At 33.8% G+C, this 22105-nt stretch overlaps 1 protein-coding gene across 1 annotated transcript in view; it reads left to right on the top strand.

The window, feature by feature from the left end:
- The first annotated feature begins 10573 nt into the window (after positions 1 to 10573).
- The window catches only part of cv-2 (crossveinless 2), a 466713-nt gene continuing 455181 nt past the window's right edge, over positions 10574 to 22105 (top strand). Inside the window, exon 1 of the mRNA XM_069816882.1 lies at positions 10574 to 10876. The gene's annotated coding sequence lies outside the window, so the exon portion shown is untranslated. The remainder of the gene's footprint in view (positions 10877 to 22105) is intronic.

Here is a 22105-nt window from a genome sequence, read left to right as displayed (position 1 = left end):
ATCTACGTAAATCCATGATTAAACTTTCTATTTATTTAATCATAAAGTCCTGAAACGTTTCTAAATACGTTTTGTTAATTGTAAGTCGCGTGATGGGGCATGTACAATGCACATACTGCGTTCCCGAGCTGGCACCAGCGTGCTAGCAGTGCTGAATGCAGGTTAGCATGGAGGTTGCCATGACAACCCACGTCATCATAACTTCTAACCAATGAGGGATGCCTCACGAGACTGTAGTAGATGCATATACCCCAAGCAGCCGGTAGCCCAGCGAATAGGGATTATAAAGAATGGACACTGAGCGAATTTTCCTATGTTTTGTTCTCTGTGCGCCAGCGGCTAGTTCCACTTTCAAGCGCTAGAGGTAGTGTAATCGAGCATACGCTAAGATAATAATTGAGAATAGAATTAAGACACAGGATCCAAACATCGCCTACCTTATTGCATAATCCAGTAACGCTTTGCTTCAAATAAATTCAAGTTAACAGCTTTTCCTTATTTCTCAGTGACAAACTAGTTGTAATAATAATATTTTATATTTCAGATATCATAAATTATATTATAAAATAATATAATACATTATAAAATTAAGTATCGAATTCGTTTAATATTTGTATATAATATAATATAGGTATATGGTTTTACTTCTCGTAAGTGTTTTGTTTTTCCATTTTCAGCGCTATCAAATCATTACATATTTTAATTGTTGTTGGGGTCAACGTCTGAACTCTCATTATAAAGGAACTCTAGAGTCTAGACATTGCAGTTAATGAAGGATTTATTATTTTATGGATCCAATTTATTTTATTTGAGTACATAATGTACCTAGATGTATTAATTGTATGTGTTATATTTCCGCTGTGTCGACTGCTAGTTGGTGTGATGTCAGCGCCAACTCTAGAGAGAAAGCAGAATCTGACGCTCTAGCAGGCTTGAAGGTCATTGAAATCGGTCCGGCTACATCAAAGGTACCGACGCGAAGTGTCCATTCTTTATAATCCCTATTCGCTGGGTAGCCTGCCTGGGCTGGTTGTGTGCTCGAAGTCGAATGAGTGTAAGACATACTATTTCTCCCGCGTTTGTTTGTACCGGTACTTTTTAGTTACATTGTGTACGTGTATATAAGTGAAATAAAAAGTTTTGATTATGTCTGGTGATAATAATAATTTAATTCAGCAACAAAAGCTAAATACAATAATTTAACTAAAGCAATACGGGATCATGATGTTGCTATTGCACATATTCGTGCTTCTAACGCACTCGCTACTTTTGGAACTGTGCATATTGAAACTGAGCTAAGTGACCAAACACAACAAAATATTATTCTACATAATGAAAAGGTAAATGCAATAGAGACATTCTGAAAAAGCTTACAGCCTTAAGTAGTTTGACATAACAGAACTTATTCTAAATTTTCAATTTAATTTTTTTTCAAAATGCTCTTTTCCGAGTTACGCCCTTATTCCATCAAACTCCTCAATTCAGAAAGCAAAGGTTACCATCTTATTTGGGTGCAGATTAAATTTTTAATGTTTTGTTTAAATGATAATTCAAGAAAATAACTGTAAACAGTAATATGATTCACATCATGACACAGAAACTGAATTGCAAGGAATGCAAATGAGAAAATATATTATGTAAGACCTCTGTCACACTCATTTTCTACTGAAGCAAAATAGCTTTTATTATTAAGAATGATCAATTTGTGAGACTCTAACAGCAGTTAGCTTCAGTGAGAAAATTAATCTGCTGTAACACCTCTTCAGCTTCAACAACAAAATTACGATATCGCGATCCAAAAGATTTGCATTTTATTGACTATGTTACAATAAAATATTGATAAGTATCACAACACTCAAGTTCTCCCCATCAACTTCGTTGAACACCTGGAAAACAAGCTTTCTTGCTAGCCTAAATCATCGCGTGTTTGCATTTCTGACGTATTTTTTCATTGAAATATTAATTACATATTTCTGTCGACATATTCCTCATTCTGTTCACGTAGAGGCTATAATTTGTCTTATATGGAAAGTCTGGCTATCTTTGTCTGTTTATCGAGCAATAACGTATTTCTGTATACATGAATTTTAATGTATGTGGCTTTCGTCTAAGTAACAACAGAACTGAAACGCTATGGTGGGAGCTGAGTGATTAATGAAGAGAAATAAATGTTTGTTAGAGAACTGAAATTGAAAGATTCAGAGCCATAGTGGGCCAAGCGCCATTTATTAAAAACGGAGAAAGCAAGGGTTAAAGTTAAGTGAATAACACAGTTTAATGAAGATTGATATATCATTTAGTTTTAATGTGTATACTTTGTATTACTTGCTATATGTTTCCATTGAATTATGGTAATAACTTCATTGTAACGCTTGTTTATAGCCTATATGACGCCAAAGAGACTGAATTGCATACTTTCTTAAACCGAATTTATAATAACATTCTGACGAATAAGAAAAGTTGCATGGTGTGCAATTTGTGAACATTATCTCTATCCTTACGTGGACCGAATGCTAGAGAGGTTAAATATTTTCTTCCTGTGAACTGTGATATATGAAACGGTACTGATACCCCTTGGACTTCCGTTATACACAAAACCTAAAGCGGTTACAACGGAAAAGAATATACGTTGTTGGAGGAATAATTGGTGACAAAAAGTTTAGTCAGTTCCATTGTCAGTACATTTTAGCGTGAGATACTTATTTGGAACTTCACCAATTGTACTTGATCGCCTGCTTAACCTCTTCAGTCCTGTTGTAGAGTATAGTATACTATACATAATTTTCTTTTAATTTGGTTGCAGTGTCTTGGGTATTTTTGAAAATTTTTAAAAATTAAATTTGATGGAAATGAAGACTATGAATTTTGCAACATTTCTACACCAGAATTATAAATTAGAATTTAAAATTTTGGGGCCTCAACAGTCAAAATTTCTCTAAAATTTGATTTTCTATGAAGACTTGATTTGGGATTTTTGGAACTTTAGAATGATTATGTCACCAATTTTTTTTAAATATAAATTTGGGACTGAAAAGGTTAAATTGAGTGATTTTCTAGGTGTTAGATCTACTTCACTATTGGCAACACTACCTCGATTACACGCATGTTACAGATAACACTGTAGTTAATCATTTTACAACTGTTAAGTTGACACAATTTAAGATACAATATTTATTATGCCAGGCAAGCTACTACAATTATTAATTTCACCAATTTTATTTCGATGCCGCTTTGGTCCACTCATCAACTTCGGTTACTGCAGGTTTCTTTTTTTTTAATTCGTTTTAGAATCGTTTTCAGTCATTGGCTATTTTTTTTCTTTTACTTATTTCTGGTTTAACAATATTTATGGATATTGTGTGTATATTTTATATCGTGATTATAATAGTACATGATATATTGCAGAAATATTAGAAATATTTACTTACAAATGCCTTTTAGAGAAACCGGATGGAAAATATTGCGTGTAGCCTATCATCTCGTAACTGCTTCACGATTATGTAGTAATAGCATTATTGTTAATATAGACAGATTCGTCTTGATCAAACATTATAGGCGTTACATAGTTTTTATGTGATTATTGATTAATTGTATATGCTTCAAAATGAATAGTAATTTGTATAGCTCAACTGATGAATTGTTTATGCTCGTAATTTGAAGTAATTTGCATGATACGTATCATCAATTGTTATATATCTCAACTGATTGAATTATTTAGGCTATGCTTTTAAATTGAATTAACTTACTTGCTATGTATTATACGATTTATTTATTTATGTATTTATTAATTTTCTTATTTATTTTCTCATTTATTTATTTATTTACTTATTTACGTATTTATTTATTTATTTACTTATTTATTTATTTTCTTATTTACTTATTTATTTATTTATGTATTTATTTATTTTATTATTTATTTACTTATTTATTTATTTACTTACTGTTTTACTTATTTATTTACTTATTTATTTATTTATGTATTTATTTATTTTCTTATTTATTTACTTATTTGTTTATTTATTTACTTACTGTTTTATTTATTTATTTACTTATTTATTTATTTATGTATTTATTTATTTATTTTCTTATTTATTTACTTATTTGTTTATTTATTTACTTACTTTTTTACTTATTTATTTACTTATTTACTTACTTATTTATTTATTTATTTACTTATTTATTTATTTTATTATTTATTCACTTATTTGTTTATTTACTTATTTATTTGTTTTCTTATTTATTTATTTTCTTATTTATTTACTTATTTATTTATTTATTTATTTATTTATTTGCTTATTTATTTATTTATCTATTTATGTATTTATTTATTTTCTTATTTATTTACTTATTTGTTTATTTACTTATTTATTTATTTACTTACTTTTTTACTTATTTATTTACTTCTTTATTTATTGTCTTATTTATTTTCTTATTTATTTTCTTATTTATTTACTTATTTATTTATTTACTTATTTATTTAATTAATTAATTATTTATTTATTTATTTATTTATGTACTAATTCATATATTTGTCTATAAGAGGGCAAAGTCTCAAATTACAATTGACAGTATAAATTGATATTTACTTATTGCATTAAAAAGTTAGAAAAGAGATAAATATATAAATATAAATGAAAAAAATCAATAAGAAATAAATACAGTTATAGACACAAGATGATAATATAAATACAAGGTAAGGACGTAATACAAATTAAAAATTAAAAATAAAGTAGATAAATGCAGATATACATACAAGATATAAAATGTGTAAATTAATAGACCAATTAAACAGTAACAAATAGCGATATTATATTTTTAAATAAAATACATGGGCTTTGTTCTTGGAATAGTAGCTGGGATAAATAAACTATACGATTCGCAACTCGAGGAAAGAACTGAATTGTTGAGAGCACATGAAACCTATAGTGAGAAAGTACTCTATGTGTGACCTTCCCGGCACTTACCTTTCACTTGTTATGAAAGAATTAAGGAAATAGAAGGGAGGAGAACATGGACGTGTTTAATTCGATTACGCCTGCCTCACATTGTAAGCGGATGCCAGACCGCCACCTGCAACACAGAACGCCATATACAGGGTGATTCAGTGATTATGTTACAAACTCTTAGGGGTGATAGAGGCGACAATTATGAAAAACTTTAATAAAGGAACCCATATGCGGACCTCGCAACTTTCCTTACATTGCCATTTGCTTTTCCATAAATGAAATACATATCAGCAACTTGCGAGGAAAGTTGCAAATTTAATCGGTCACAATATCATTACAATGCCAACTGCTTATACCATGTTTATGAGAAATCACCAACATTTTCAACGAAACTTCAAAACGATGGCCTTGAGTTCAGTTCTAGTTGGTTACACTGATTAACATATCTAGGTTTGTAACTACCAAACAGAACGTTTCCGAACATAGGTTCCGAGCCACCGGCGTTGCTCAGTCGGTTAAGGCGCTTCTCTGCCGGTCTGAAGTTGCGCTCGGGCACGGGTTCGATCCCCGCTTGGGCTGATTACTGGTTGAGTTTTTTCCGAGGTTTTCCCCAACCGTAAGGTGAATGCCAGGTAATCTATGGCGAATCCTCGGAATCATCTCGCCAAATACCATCTCGCTATTACTAATCTCATCGACGCTAAATAACCTCGTAGTTGATACAGTGTCGTTAAATAACTAACTAAGAAAAACATAGGTTCCCATATGAAAGTTGTTTATAATTTTATTTACTCCTCTATCATCCATAAGAGTTTGTAACATAGTCACTGAATCACCCTGTAGCCATTTCCTCAGAAGGAATCGAACCCACGACTGTGACTTTCACGCATCGTTGAAAGCTGTCTTGCTTACACGGACATTAGTAATATTGCGTAGGGTCAGAACTGTAACATAAATTAGTCAACGAACCTTTCTCGGTTGAGATTCCTATAATGTGCTTTTCGTTTGAGTTATCCCATTTTTCTCCAGACTTAAGCCTCATATACTTTGACGATGGGTACTTCCTAGGAATTGTTTAATCCATCGCGAATTAAGGCAGTTTCAAAACTATATTAAGTTTTATAATTGCTTACTAAGAACATACAGAATGTGTTGAAAATCATAATTTAGATATGTTGATTTATCAACACAGCACACAGTTCATTTGCCCCTGGCACTTGTAGACTTCAATACAAACACACATACTTGTGTCACACATCTCGGTGTGGGGTTCTTGCTAGCTCACAAGTGCGCAAACCTCTTCAACTGTCAAAAGCATCACCTCGTGACATTGAGCTTGGTAGCTTGTGTGTATGCTTACTGTTTTCGAACAAGTGATACTTTTTAGGCTGCCGAACATTTAAATCTTTCAAATCCAAGTTAGAAAATTATCTTATGACGAGTTGCCAAACTAACTTACCATTATGACAAGTGTTGTATTGCATATTTCCACGTATTCAAATTTTTTTATGTTCTAGTGATATTTAACTCATTTTATATTTTTGTTTTCATATTTCCCGATAATGGTATATCTATAATGTGATAACTTGAGCTATATATAATCATAATTTTCCTTACTGTGTGTACCTAAAAATATTGTATTCATTGTATGTTTTTTACTGCACTATTATTATTATTATTATTATTATTATTATTATTATTATTATTATTATTATCATTACTACTACTACTACTACTAGCCCTACAACTATTCTTATTTTTTATCATTATTATTATTATTATTATTATTATTATCATTATCAATAATTGTCTTATTTTTTAATACTTAGTCTCATTTATTTTGACCTGTTGTTCACATTGTATTATGCTTTTTCCTTTCTTTCTGTATGTTATATATTATGTCTGATTTCTACTTACTTGTTGTTTACATTTTATTATTATTATTATTATTATTATTATTATTATTATTATCTTATTCAGTTTTATGTGTAAAATTGTAGTGTACTTTGTAAATTTGTAGTGTTTTTTGTAACGCAGTTTTACTCCTGGTTGAGTATTAGAGAAGGCCGTATGGCCTTAACTCTGCCAGGTTAAATAAATTATTATTATTATTATTATTATTATTATTATTATTATTATTATTATTATTATTATTATTGTTAATAATACAATTTCAGTGTCTGATCATATTCTCTTTGTATGCAATGTTAAAACGAATCTAACTTTTAATTCGATTTCAGTGTCCGATCATGCACCGTTGACAATTGAGGCTTTCAGAATAATAACGGCAAATCCCAACCGAAGTCCATTATGAGAAAAATGACATTTTATGTTTGTTTTCAAAGACGTCATTTTTTCATGATTTGTTATATATGTTGTTTAAAGTTTACCTGCAAATTCTTGAATCTTTGATATTAGTAGTTCGTTTGTGTTTGTTCTATTTAGTTAAACAGAGTATATGTAAATTTAAATAAAAGGATAACATGGGTTTTATGTATATACCAAATTAAATAATCCAATTCCATTTCCATATTCCATATTTACCTCCTACATCTATATTAAGTATTAAATTACATAATTCTGATTATTGTCTTATACAGTGTAAATGTCCGATTATTAAAGAGTCCTCTGAAGTTAAGTATTTTCGATAATCATTTAAAATGGAGCCAACACATTAATTACCTTTGTAATAAATTACGTAAAATAGTATATTATTTTGTTTTATTGAGGAATTACTTGTCAATAAGTTTATTACGCACAATATATTTAACTTTATTTCAATCGGTAATTATGTATGGAATTATAGGATGGGGTAGCTCATTTAAATCCAATTTTAATCCACTTTATTTATTACAGAAGAAAATAATTAAAATATGTCTTCATAAACCTATTGATTTTCCATCTCAAAAATTGTTTTTAGACTTTAATGTACTTAACGTAAGACACATTTGTTATATTGTATTAATAAAATTCATATATAAAAATCGAAATAATTTTGAATTGTATTCTCATAGTTATGAAACAAAAGGTATGAATTCTTTAAGATTGTTTGAACCAAAATGCAACACTGTTACAGTATTTAATTATAGTAGTAATTTAGGCCCAAGAATATATAACAAATTTATATTTAAATATCCTAATCTTGTCAATTCTAATAGTTCTAGTATTAAATTTAAAACGTTATGTATGGATTTTATATAAATTTAAAAATTGTAAATTTAAATTTATATACTATAATTGCATAGTAGACATAAGACAAATTGTATTGTATAATTATTAATTTAAATTCAGGAATCCGCCCCTGAGCACGAGTTCTACTCTTTCAGGGGCGAGCTAAAGTTTTTCTGTATATATTATATTTTATGTTACAATTATTAGCAAAATAATAAATAAATAAATAAATATTTTCACATTCATATGCAACATTAACACTATCGTGAACGAAATTTTTTTTATAAAAAATCGCGATAGATGGGCGGCACATATTTTAAAATTTTTATCAGGTCATTGATATTAACTTTTTTTTTCTTTGCTCACTGTACTAGAATTTTACAATATCAGGATTATTATGTCCTACAATCATGGATGTAGCCTTACGTAAAAGCAAAGGAACACTATCAACATATTTTTTTTCTGGTTACAAATTTGGAACTAATACTTTATTTTAATATCAACAAAACTTTTTTCTTCATTTTATAAAAAGTGAAAGGGTTTTTACTCTTGCTACTTCGATGACATCACAACATTGTTCGGGTCTGTAGACACAGTGCGCCTTCCCCTTCCTCTTCCCAATAGTTGCGAAATCCCTATTGATGCCTTGAATGAGTGTCCTAGTACGAAAATCCTATGTATTATTGAATTGGAAATTTTCATTTTTACTAAGTAAATCCAAAGAGCAGCAACATGAAAATGTTTGTTTTGTCCAGCAAAAGAGTTAGTGGACTCCATCATATTGACTACAATGCCATGAACTTGTATCACATGATAGACATACCATTATCTGTTTAGAATCGTGCATACTTCTACTCCGAATTATCTGTTATCGCGCTTTCGATTTCTTACAACTTTTCGAAACCGACATCAAGCACTTCTTTCTATCCCTCATCATAGAACGTCTTTATGCTCATCATCCTATACTGTAGAAATACCACGCCTCTGGAATTCGTTACCTAATGACGTCAGGGACTGCCGGACTTTATCACAATTCAAAATTAAATTGAAAAATTTTGTCTTAGTTAATGTTTTTAGGTATTGCTAGAAGTATTGATTTGTGTTTTTTTCTTTTTCTTTTTTAATCTAGATTAAAATTGCAAGTTTCTTGTTTATGTTAATAGTTAGGATACAATTAATTATGATACTTAATCACTCATTTAAAGTACGTGCGACTGTAACCTGTGTATATTTTTGTGCGGCTTTACTTTGTTTATAGTGTTTTTTTCTCTCTCTTTATTTCTTGTGTAGCTTTACTTTGTATTTATTTTTTTATTTTAGTAGGTTATTTTACGACGCTTTGTCAACATCTAAGGTTATTTAGCGTCTGAATGAGATGAAGGTGATAATGCCGGTGAAACGAGTCCGAGGTCCAGCACCGAAAGTTACCCAGCATTTGCTCATATTGTGTTGAGGGAAAACCCCAGAAAAAAACCTCAACCAGGTAACTTGCCCCAACCGGGAATCGAACCCGGGCCACCTGGTTTCGCGGCTAGACGTGCTAACCGTTACTCCACAGGTGTGGACTTTACTTTGTATATAGTGTATTTTTTTCTCTGTTTATTTCTTTTATTGTATTTGTATTTCTGGTGTTGTAGAAGAGAAGGCCTGATGGCCTTAACTACACCAGAATAAATAAATAAATAAATTAATTAATTAATTAATTATCGGGAAATGTGATGAAACAAAAAACAGACAAAATAAAATAAGTATCACTAGAATATCAAATGTGTAGTGAATACCGTACGTGGAAACATACAATACAACTCTTGTCATAACAGTAAGTTAGCTTGGCAACTCGTTATAAAATAATTTTCTAATTTGGATTTGAAAGATTTCAAGGTTTGGCAGCCCTTGACTTCAGGCGGCATAGAGTTCCAGTGACGAGAAGTAGTAACAGTGAAGGATGAGGAATACAGAGATGATGTGTGGAGTGGAATTTCTAGCGTGTTGTCGCGTTGTGATCCAGTATAGCGAGAGAGAATATGGAAACGTGCGAATAAATAAAAGGGAGATGAAGTTCGCATAATTCAGCATAAGAGAGAAAGCGAGTGTCTTATGGATTAGTTTTAAGAAGAACTGATTGGAACTAATCAAGATATCGGGCACACAAATTGTCAACACAATCCGCATCCTCCAGGAATGTCATCTTGCGCAGGATTATGAGAAACCAGTTTCACCTTTCAACTCTTGCGCACAACTCAAGAGTATCGGGTCACGCGCAGTGGGACCTTAATTCAGTATTCCCGGTATGATATAAAACGAGAGACCAGCGAGTATGCAGTACTTGCGATCTCCGGTGTTGGATGCATGATCGGCAGGTCAGTCTGTGACGCTGGTTGACTATCTAGCCCCCGCCTACTTGCGGTGGAGTGAGTGGAAGGAAGACAGAGACGGAGCGGGCAGAGTACGGGAGCCGGGCGCAAGTAGTAGTTGTGTTACTGGTAGTCGCTCTCCGGACGCGTAGCCAGTCGCTCGACTGCTGTGATCGTAGCAACGTGTGTGCGAGTGCAGACGTCAAACTGATCGTGTACTGACAGTCAAATCCGCTCGGTTGTTACATGTGATCCTAACGCTCTACGTATAACGTGTTAATCTGATAACTTCTTCCGACTGTTTTACACTTACAAAAAAAGAAGAACTAGTTACAAGTGTCCATCTGTACGCTGACATATATGTAACACCAGCTACTCACGCACAATACTTGGATTGTATTCGGGGTAAGTGAACCTCCTCTTGCTGTATAGGTGTCCATCCTTGCTTTCACCCCATAAATTTTACAGTAGATTCTTCCAGCGAATCATTTTCTGATCTACGATGTTATTGCTCGGTGAAATTAACCTCAACTTCCCCGAATAAGGATGTATGACGACCGTATAAACCTCAATAAGATTTTATGACGGTGTTTCATGACACATGTACTTGTCAGTGACTGCAGTATGGAATCGTGAAGCAATTACTATACGTAAAAGTGCATTAAGAGATTGCGACACACGGCGATGTTAGTTAATTCCTAGCAGTATAACAACACTGCGCTTGGGATTGGTGGGATGTCGTAATAGTTTTTTATTGCTCAGTTAATAAAAAAACTGGTATATGATCAGTAGTATACAAATTAAATTTCCATTTCGTAATTATTTACACTGTATTATTTAACGATTTCATAATAGCGTAAATTGTTTAAGATGAAGAACTATGATAAATTTGTTGTCAGTAACAGATGGTTTTTATTAACGCATTTAAAATTATTCAGTTCAGTATTTTAGAAAACGACATAATAATTGATATAATGAAAAGTTTACTTCAGAGATTATTGTACATGTCTCCTCAATTCGACGTGCTTTGTTTGTCATTTCCATCCAAAGTGAATCTACGGCTGGAATTGTGTACTAAAACTGCATTTAACAGTTGAAATTGCCTACAGGTTACAATACCTTTTATATATAATATGATTGTTAGACATAAGGTCCGGCACTATAACCTATCTGTCATTTTTGTATGCGTCTTTCTTTTTTTTTTTTAAGTCTACACAGATAAAAAAATATATTTTACATTGTAAAAAATTAAAAATTCCAATGATCATCAAGCAATATGTCAACAGTTTTGTATATTTACTTGTAGGCATACTGTCTAGGAATTATTTTGTTTTTCGCGTCAATAAACATGGCCTCTCATTGGTTGCTCATAAGCGCTATGTTTATTCCTGCGCGCATTAATACAAAACGCGGTAAATTTAATTGTTATTACAATATTGGGAGTTGTGTATGAAAATAAACATAGATATTAATAGTATTGAAGATGCTACCCAGGCTTTTTCTTTTCTCAAGGTAATCTTAATATTGAACATTTGGGGGGGGGGGAGAGGGGAGGAAGTACAAGATTTGGGGTTAATACGAAGGAGAGCAAGAAGAAAGAGAAAGAGATAATATTCCACAGACAACTTCGTTTCATCGAGAAACAGAGGACAATCTCTGTAAAACAAATGACTTCGCTTCAATCTGTAATGAAACTATATGAATTATGCATGCGGTATAAAACACTCCAATTAAAAATACAAGATTCTTGACATATTTCTTGACGATCCTTGGAAATTTTTTGTGTATTACTATGTAAAATAATTTTCTTTATCTAATATAAACTTAATTAATGAAAGAAAAAGACGCATGAAAATGGGAAATGGCAGGTAAATTTAAGCGCCAAATCTATTGAAAGTTAAATTTACTGATGGAAATCGTGTTATGTTAACGTGGTTTTTGACGTAAAACTTCGAAATAACTTAACTTAATAAACAATTCAAGTAACTTAACAAGTTCAAGCGCAAATATAGGTCAGAGATGACGTCTTCGCTAATAAGTCTGGAATTTTTCAGTGCTCTGTACAACATTGTTAAATTTAGTAAATATTTATAATATCTTCGCGTATGATGTAGAACTTACAGCTAAATTTAAGCTTTTTTGTTTACATTTCATGAAACTGTACAGAATGTTAGAAATTACAGACCATGGTAAGATAATTCGGCGAAATGTCCGCAACCTCCCACACCACTTACGGGAGAAAGAATGTACTTAATTCATTGGGGGTGGGGGGATTATAACACATCACTAGAGACACGATGTGATTACTGCGAAAGTTGTGTACTTGTAATTGGTAACAGTTCCGTATAATGCACAACACTCCATAGTGGGTAATTAATCTAAGAACATTTTATAGCACGACTTGTCACTTGTGGGCCATTCCGAACCCCTACCTCCATCCCTTTGAGTGCAAATCCTTATATAGGCCTAGTCGGTCAATCATGACGTACTGTTATAAATAAAATCAATTAACAATATGTGTCTCAGTCATAACAATCCAGATTAAATTGTGAAGTAATTAAATTTATGTAAAGAGATAGGTTTGGAAGTAAATCCCGAAAAGATAAAGTATATGATTATGTCTCGTGACCAAAACAAAGTACGGAATGGAAATATAAAAATTGGAAATTTGTCGTTTGAAAAGGCGGAAAAATTCAAATATCTTGGAGTAACAGTAACAAAAATAAATGACACTCGGAAGGAGATTAAATACAGAATAGATATTGGAAATGCCTGTTATTCGGTTATGAAGTTTTTGTCATCCAATCTGCTCTAAAAAAAACTGAAAGTTGCAATTTATAAAATAGTTATACTGAAGGAATGTATATATATTTCGTATTGTAAACCAGTTTTTGGATAAATAGAATGCAAATGATTGAAAAAGAAGCCCTTACATTTTTTTATAATATTTACAAACTCGTTTTTATGCGAAGTTAGTTTTTATATTATGATTGCCATCAAAACTAAAGCAGTGGATGTGTTGTTAGGGCGACCAGACGTCCTCTTTTGTCCGGACATGTCCTCCTCTTTAGGGTTTGTCCGGGGTCCGGGCGGATTTTTTAAAACTCTTGAAATATCCTCATTTTCGTAATTTGTATGCCTGATATTTTGAAATTATCTGATTTGACGTCTTTTTCAAGTAATTTGCCTGTAGATGGCAGCAGAATCGACGGAATATAATTACTCTTTCTGTCCTCTTTAATTTGACTTTCATATGTAGCTAACTGTAAAATATTATTATTATTATTAGGTTTTATCATAATTATTTTGTAATAAAATAGATACTAACATACTTTTAAGTATGATATAAGTCTAAATCTGTACTGTAAATATTTTGTAATAAAATAGATATTCACGTAATTTAAAGTACAATATAGGTCTACGTCTAAATCTAAATACCCACCGGCGTAGCTCAGTCGGCTAAGGCACGGGTTCGATCTCCGCTTGGGTTGATTACTTGGTTGGATTTTTTCCAACCGTAAGGCAAATGTCAGGTAATCTATGACGAATCCTGGGCCTCATCTCGCCAAATATCATCTCGCTATCACCAATCTCATCGACGCTAAATAACCCAGTTGTTGATACAGCGTCGTTAAATAACTAAGTAAAAATAAATAATATCTTTTCCTCCTTTTTAAGCTTTGTGTCCTCTTTTGAATCGACGTGAATCTGGTCACCCTATGTGTAGTGATATATGAAAATGAAATAATATCTGTTAAGTTACTAGAATCCTTTCCAATTTTTTCATGTGAATTATATGGTATTGAGAATCACTACAATTCTAAATAAGGACCACAACAATTTCATCATATTTTCAGATTCTTTAAGCTCATTAAAGGCGATGAATAATGTATGGACAACTGATAAATTAACACAAGACATTCAGATCTAATATTATAAACTTATAACAATAGGAAAAGAAGTTATTTTCATTGTAGCACCGCAGGCAACAATGCAGCTGATGGAGAAGCCAAACAGAGCATTAAAGATTCTATCACCCTCGAGAATACCCTCTTACCACAACGAAATTTAATTTCCCTCATAGACAGTAAATGTAGAGAATCATGGATTAAACTTTGGACTCTCAATCCTTCCAGAAAACTTTCCGATGTCAAGTCAAAAAGTTCTATTAATATACCGATCCACAAGCTTAATAGCAAAGACCAGGTTTTATTATCAAGATTAAGAATTGGACATACAAAATTAACCCATTCCTATCTCATAATAAGAAGTGAACCACAAACCTACGAAACCTGTCGCAGCTTTCTCACCGTCAAACACGTCACCATAGAATGCCGATGATACCACACCTCAAGGAAAAGTACAATATACCAAACGATGTATCTACAGCACTCAACGATGCAAATGTTCTTCCACAAATACAGTAGAACCTCTATTATCCGTGGTAATGAAGGGGATGGACTGAACGGTTAATCGACAAAATCGGATAACCCGTACCATGAAAGATTTTCATAAATAAAGTGCATAATATTTAGGCCTATAGTTTCGCAATTTCCTCCGTGGTGTTGAGTTTAACATGCTAGTTAGTGGATCAGAAGTTCACTAATTTAAGTCTTGTTATCAGTGATGGGTTTTAAGGGCTAAGGGAACTCCTTGTGATGATTGTCTGCCGAAAGATAGGAGTAGAGGTCTCATGTTGTAGATTTACAAAGTCGTACTTTATATAATTTACCTTTTTTTATTAAATCGCGCACAGTTGTAACGCCAATCTCGTATTCTGATTCGATATGAGATAAAGTTTCTGCTTTCCCAAATCTCTCAATTATTTGCTCTTTTTTATATTTAGCATAACACGTCCATTCCAACCGTAGAAAAGGACTGAATTGTACACGGGTGAAAGTTCTTGCGATTATTTCCTTGAAAGCAGGTAGTGACTATTTTACAATTTGGGGAAGACGCCACCTCCAACAAGTAACTGTATAGGACTTCATATTTTGTCCTGTAAAGAGAGAGAGAGAGAGAGAGAGAGAGAAACAGTCGGATAATCCGCCAATCGGTTAATAGGGTGACGGATAATCGGGGTCCTACTGTAGGCCTAATCCAATTCTTTAAAGAAATTTCTTTGTACAGGGACATCATTTTATTTTTACTTCAATTTTTATTGTACCTGAGTTTTTTAATGTACTTCACTCCCACCCCTTCTACTAATGAAGTCCAACCGTCCTCCACACATATCCGAGACCGCATATACAATCATAGTAGCCTTACGGTCATAGTAGACCGTACGTTCCAAAAATATGTTCGCGTTTTCCAGTGACGAAAGTGCTTTCAATATTGAATCATTTTCGCACAGGTACTGTCGTCCATTTGCCCTACGTCGCATCCCGGTTTCCCCCACCTGCTTCTATTCGCCTCTCTGTAAAGGCTAGTGGTTGGACTGTCTTACCTCTTTTCTGTTAGGAATTGGACGTCTACGTAATATTATACCCATACAATTGTTTAAAATAACTTAAATAAATGGGCCTCGTTAAGTAATTAACTGTCACGTGATTTCCTCCCTTTCTACGACCCTGCGACATAACCACTTGGACAGTAGATAGCATGTCTGAGTAATTTTATCTTTTCGGATCGGGCAGAAGTGATGATTGAACTTACTGTACGTAAGGTACTCTTTTATAGAGTAGGTACAGAATTATTTCAACATGAGTTACTGATACGAAGTACGAACCTGGTAATTGGAATTACGTAGCCCTACAGTAGTCTATAGTGCGATAATATGCACATTAGAACTGAAGCCTGTATCGAAATGAACGGCCACCATTTTGAAAAATGTGTTTTAATATCCATATTATGATTATTTTTCAATTTAACTTCATTCTCTATATTGTACGCTAATGTGCTGTAGACAGTATAATATACACTGCATAATGAATACGTCCACATGGACAGCTCATTGTTAATACTATACTGTATTTTGATTAAACAAAAACCTAATGAAAATGATCAAACTCAAAAGCGTGATATTTCCATTTACGTAAATGGATGAACTACCTTTCTTCCCTCCTATACCTAGTAAAGTGATTTGTTTGTATTTTACGCCAGTATCATCGAACTCTAGTCGTGGAAGGGGTAGCAAACGGTGTTTCCGGTTCTCAACCGCTGATCCAAAAGTATACCCAGGTTAATATTTGAAATGTTAAATAAAATAATAATAATAATAATAATAATAATAATAATAATAATAATAATAATAACCCGTGGCGCTACAGCCCACGAAGGGCCAAGACCGACCAGCCGGCTGCTGGCCTCACGGCCACATGCCGAAGCAGAGGTGGACGATCATCCAACCAGAATGGAGGTATCGTGTGGTTAGCACGATGATCCTCCCAGCCGTTATAGCTGGCATTCGCAACTGAATTTCGCTACCTATCGTAGCTCCCCAAGTGCATAACGATGCTGGGTGGGCGGCACCTGTCCCATACACTGGCCGAAATTTCATGAGAAAATTTCTTCCCCCATGAGGACTCGAACCAGCGCGCATTCCGTAACGCGAGTCCTAGGCAGGATGCCTTAGACCACGATTGCAACATAAAGAAATGTCCCTGTACAATAGGCATATGATTTGATTGCAAAATTTATACATATACGCTGTTCATTTTGTTTTACCTCCAGATAAATTGTAATACGTTGTGTACTTTGTTTGTAATCTTCATTGCTTGTATTGTATTTTTCTGTATATGAATATTGTGGTCTCAAAAAGACCCAGCAGTTATGCGACCTAAAATAAAATCTTAATAAAAAAAGCGAAAATCTTGAAATTAAAAATATTATTATGTGTTTATCGACTACATACAATTCAGATTTGAGTAGTTACTTTCTCAAAAATAGGCACATTTGTCCATTAATTATTTTTTACTTTGTAACTGCTGAAACATTTTTTATTTTTTTGTTCAACGTTGTTTATTATTATGTTTCTAAATACAACGTAAATGTATGTTAATGAGACGTTTTTTGTTTTATTTTATTAATTATCTCGCGACCCCATTCAACTCTTTACTCAATCCTCAAGGAGTCGCAACCCATTCTTCGGGAACCACAGCTATAAATAGTTCATTGTAATAACAACTCAGGTATAAAGGGTATCAGTAAACACGTCTCCCGGTCAGTTTTAAATAAAGGATCAGTTATATTCAAAGTTCAGAGTGCAGTTACTAGGTAGGCGGTTCTATTTCCTTGCCCACATTTTCGGTTGGACGGTCACTGAAGCACAAGAGCTACTCTTATCGTAAAACATCTCTCGTCATTCAGAATACCCTCCTGCGACCGCGAAGAAGAGAGCATTCACGCTTCTTCACGTAGTAGTACGCTGAAGACTATTCCTCATTTCAGTTTGGTTGATAGGCCTTCCCCTCTACTCACACTCTTTACCATCCGTGATGGTACTATACATCTTACTGATTTCAAGGGAAAATTGTTCCGGAGCCGGGTATCGATCCCGGGGCCCTTCGTTTAGCGTGCGAACGCTCTTCTGACTGATCTACCCCAGGAACCATACACGACTTACTGGCTTTTAAGGCTTAAGGAGATTCAAGAATAATTTAAAAAGTTGTGTATAAAGTGCAAATTAAAATTAAGGCGACATTTAACATTTAATTTTTTAAGGTGACATGTATTTATTTAGCCTGACGAGTTACTTCCTTGGTTTGAATTGTAAATTATTTAAAAATGGCGTGTAAGAGGGTCTTAGGCTAGAAATGTTTAGTTTAAATGTAGTTCTGCTTATAAGTACAGTATGCATAAGGGTGTAATTATTTGACTTATTTGAACAGTTGTATCAGTGAAGCGAGGTGAGTCAGTGAAGTTATGGTTTTACAGTGCAGTGAATAGTTCCGATCAGTGATAATTTATAGCGTCGATGAAATGTGTTCTATAGTGTCAGTGAAATGTGTTACAGAGTGTCAGTGAAATGTGCTAAAGTGTCAGTGAAATGCGTCATAGTGCCACTACAGTGAGTGAGATGAGAATAAAGTGAAAGACTATTGAAACTTATGTAGGGCCTATACATAATAATGTAGGTTGTATTGTAAAATTAGGTATATTATTTATGTTTTATTATTATTGTGTGAAATTATATTGTGTATTCTTATTGTATTGTGTATAATATTGTAGGCCTATTGTGTATTGTATAATTGTATTGTGCATTGCTTATCATTTCTTTATTGTGTATTGTTTATATTGTGTATACCACTGCCACCGGGTGCATGCCCACTTGCAGTGTAAATAAATACATACATACAACCCGGAGGTTCATTGCCGCCCGCCATTGGTCCCTATCTTGAGCAAGGGTCGTGCCGGAGAATCAGTCCCATTCCGAGGCTTATTGTTAGGTTTCGTAACAAGCTGTTTTTTTACGGTGATGGGTTGTTAGCCCTTCGCCCAACCCCCAAGCTGGAGGACCACCCCTTATCGGCTGTCCACGACTGCTTATTCAATATATTCGCAGCTATCCTCCATATCTGGAGGCCGTCTCCTCTATCCGCAACCTGAGGACGCGCCATGCCTTGGTGATAGGGACCCACACGACACCGTGACAATTGTCCCGGGATCGATACCCGGCTCCGGAACAATTTTTCCTTGAAATTATTTAAACCTGCTTTACAGGGAGCTACTACCTGAAAGCCAGATTTGTATCTTACTGATGTTCGACTAATTGACTTCGAACATAGTGAAAATTCTTATTATTGAAAATGTTTACCGGTAATCTATATTTCGAAAGCCTATGCTAAGCGTTTGTATTTCATTTTATTGTTGTTTTTATCAACTGGCACATTAAAAAGCTACTGACAGCAGAAGATAAATGTTTTCTTCACCGCTAGTTGCTACACTACAGCATAAACGACGGAACAATCTGCACTGTATCGCTGCCCCTATGACTTCATAATACAAACTAACATTCCTTAATTTAATTAATTGTTAGTTGAAAATATTGTAAGAACGACACTAAAATATACTGAAACATGTAATTGTCAAAACATCTGTGTCACTGTGTTTTATACTCACTTATGTACTTTATTTAATATTTTATTTTCTTGTGTGTACAGCTTGGGGGGTGAAGGTATAAGAGGTAACAGCTACCGTTCTGTTACTCAAGGACTCAGGGCAAGTAGAAGGGGAAAGAAATGTCTTCGCATCCTCTCAACTTGTATGAAATGTCGTTTAGCTTAGTACAGCTACACTGATTTAGTTTCAGGAAAACAGAATTGTGTTTGTATAAATTTTACGGAGATATGCCTTATCTCAATTAACTGCTGTTAATTTTAACGAATTGGATTCTGCACGGTCTGGCTGAAGCGTGATAAAGCTGTGCGTAACAAATACTCGCATTTCGAAACAACAGCTTTCCGTGTTATTGAATTCACATGAATTGTACCTAAACTTATTCCATTGCTGTAATTGTAGAAATAGTAAAAAGATCAATGCCGCACGCACGACTGTGTTTTGTTTCCAGAACGTAAACAGTTACTGATGTTAGGAGCAGTCTTGACTCTGTGAACTACCGATTCATTTATTTACTGCTTCACTGAACGAACCTTTGAACCGCAGATGTTATTCAGCAGTAATTAGAATTAGAGGAAAGCATTATGGGCAACTAGTAGGCAGCGTGGACTTTTAATATTTGCAGTCGTTTCTGTTTGGTGAGGGGAAAAGTGCGACGAAGGAAGGAAATGTTATCGACCGCGGAATGAAACCAAACCAGATCAAAATTGCCACGACATTGCGTGGTTAGTTCCTTTTCTAGCTAAATCGCAATTCAGAGGAGCATAATTGAGTGGTTCAGTGCCAGAGTTGTCTAAACCATAAATTTTTAGCAGCAGATTTCTGCATAAAATGACTGTAAATCATCATTTATATGTGTGTCAATACCTCTGATTCAGATTCTGGCTGATAAGTATAGTGGAAATCTACAAATAGACACAGCAACGGTACGTGTGCTAGACGAACTCTGTCTTTCTACGGAGTACTGAGGACAGTGGTAAACATAAGGGCTGTACAATGTTTTTTTTATGGCGAGCGGATCGAAACATAAATAATTAACGTATATACTTTTAAATAATATATTGTAGTATATGCAAAATATATAACAAAACAAATCCGTGATTAAGTATAATACACGTGATACGTTTGAAACATAAAACAAACTTCTGGAGGAAAAACTGTCTAAATGTATCTACATACAGGGCTTTCATTTCAAAACATCCCATTCTAAATAACTAGTTATTTAAATTGAATTCAATTTAAACTAAAAAAACACGTAAACTTAGATATTGAAGGGGAAGTCTTAAACAAGGCTTAATTGCATTTTAGACTTCAACTCCTACCCCACCCACCCCCTCTTTGAAATTTCAAATAGCACCCCTATATTTTTATACTTAAATATGAAAGAGCATTCAATTGTTTATACACCACATTCATTTGTTTTCTCATCTCTTCTATCGTCGCCTGGCAACCTGGATTATTGTTATTGTTGGTTAGAGTTGAAGAGAATAAAGCTACAGAAACTTATTGAGCATTTCATGTAATAGTTGTGTTTGTATATTAAATAATTTTAAAATGGTTTGTACCCTTCAAGCGAGAACATAAATTATCCTTATTGATTAAATTTAGGAAATTTCACAAAATAAGCTGTGTTTTCATCCTACAATTAGCTGATAATAACAAAGTTTCTTATAATCACTACAGAATGCCTCGTATTTAGATGAATTTTGTTTTATGCCATGCACTGTTCTGATCGAAATGTCAAATTCTTGAGCGATGGCTCTGATTGATTCACCTTTTTTAAACCGTTCCAATATTTGTAACTTCTGCTTCAACGTAAGCACAATTTTCTGTTCCCTGCCATACTGCCAACGTGTACCAGTATCTGCACACTACTGCACTGGTTCGACTGGTTAGCCCTGTGCAGCACGGGACACGGTGTATTGGCTTACCTTGTATCGTGAATTATACGAGAGTGAGCGTCTATTTGTGGAGTTGCACTGTATATCTATTATCAGGCAGTAGGCCTACATCTTACTAGACGATAAGTGTCAAAGGAAGAACAATTTTTTGTATGGATCTGAAGTCTGATTAGTGGAATATATAGCTAATCGGCGATGTAGTCTATTCATTGGAGGGGGGAAAGGAACTGGCCACCCTACCCCATTATCTCCTGGCCTAGCTGCCTCATGAGTGATGCCTTATTGGTATTACTTATGAGAGTTGATTGAACAACATGTGTGCCAAAGTAGATGTACTATACAGGTTGTTTAAAAAATACGGGGCATAATTTCAGGTATATATTTCCCACATGTAGACAATCAAAATAGTTCATTACAACATGTGTCCGGAAATGCTTCATTTCCGAGTTATGGCCTTCACAACATTGAAATTCACAGGAACGTTTTTCTTTCCGCAGGTCGTTGTCATTACAGAAGATGTTCAAAATGTCCACCTCCTGCTTGAATACAGACCTCACATTGACCTGCGAACACGATCCCAAACTCCAGGAGTATTGCGTATGTCCTCAGAACATGCCACAATTCGATTCCGAAGGGATTCCAAATCAGGCACCGGAGACGAATAAACCAATGATTT

The sequence above is a fragment of the Periplaneta americana genome, chromosome 17 (genome assembly GCF_040183065.1).
Source record: "Periplaneta americana isolate PAMFEO1 chromosome 17, P.americana_PAMFEO1_priV1, whole genome shotgun sequence".
Taxonomy (NCBI): Eukaryota; Metazoa; Arthropoda; class Insecta; order Blattodea; family Blattidae; genus Periplaneta; species Periplaneta americana.
The sequence above is the reverse complement of the archived record's forward strand: the minus strand, read 5'-3'. Positions and strand labels throughout refer to the sequence as shown.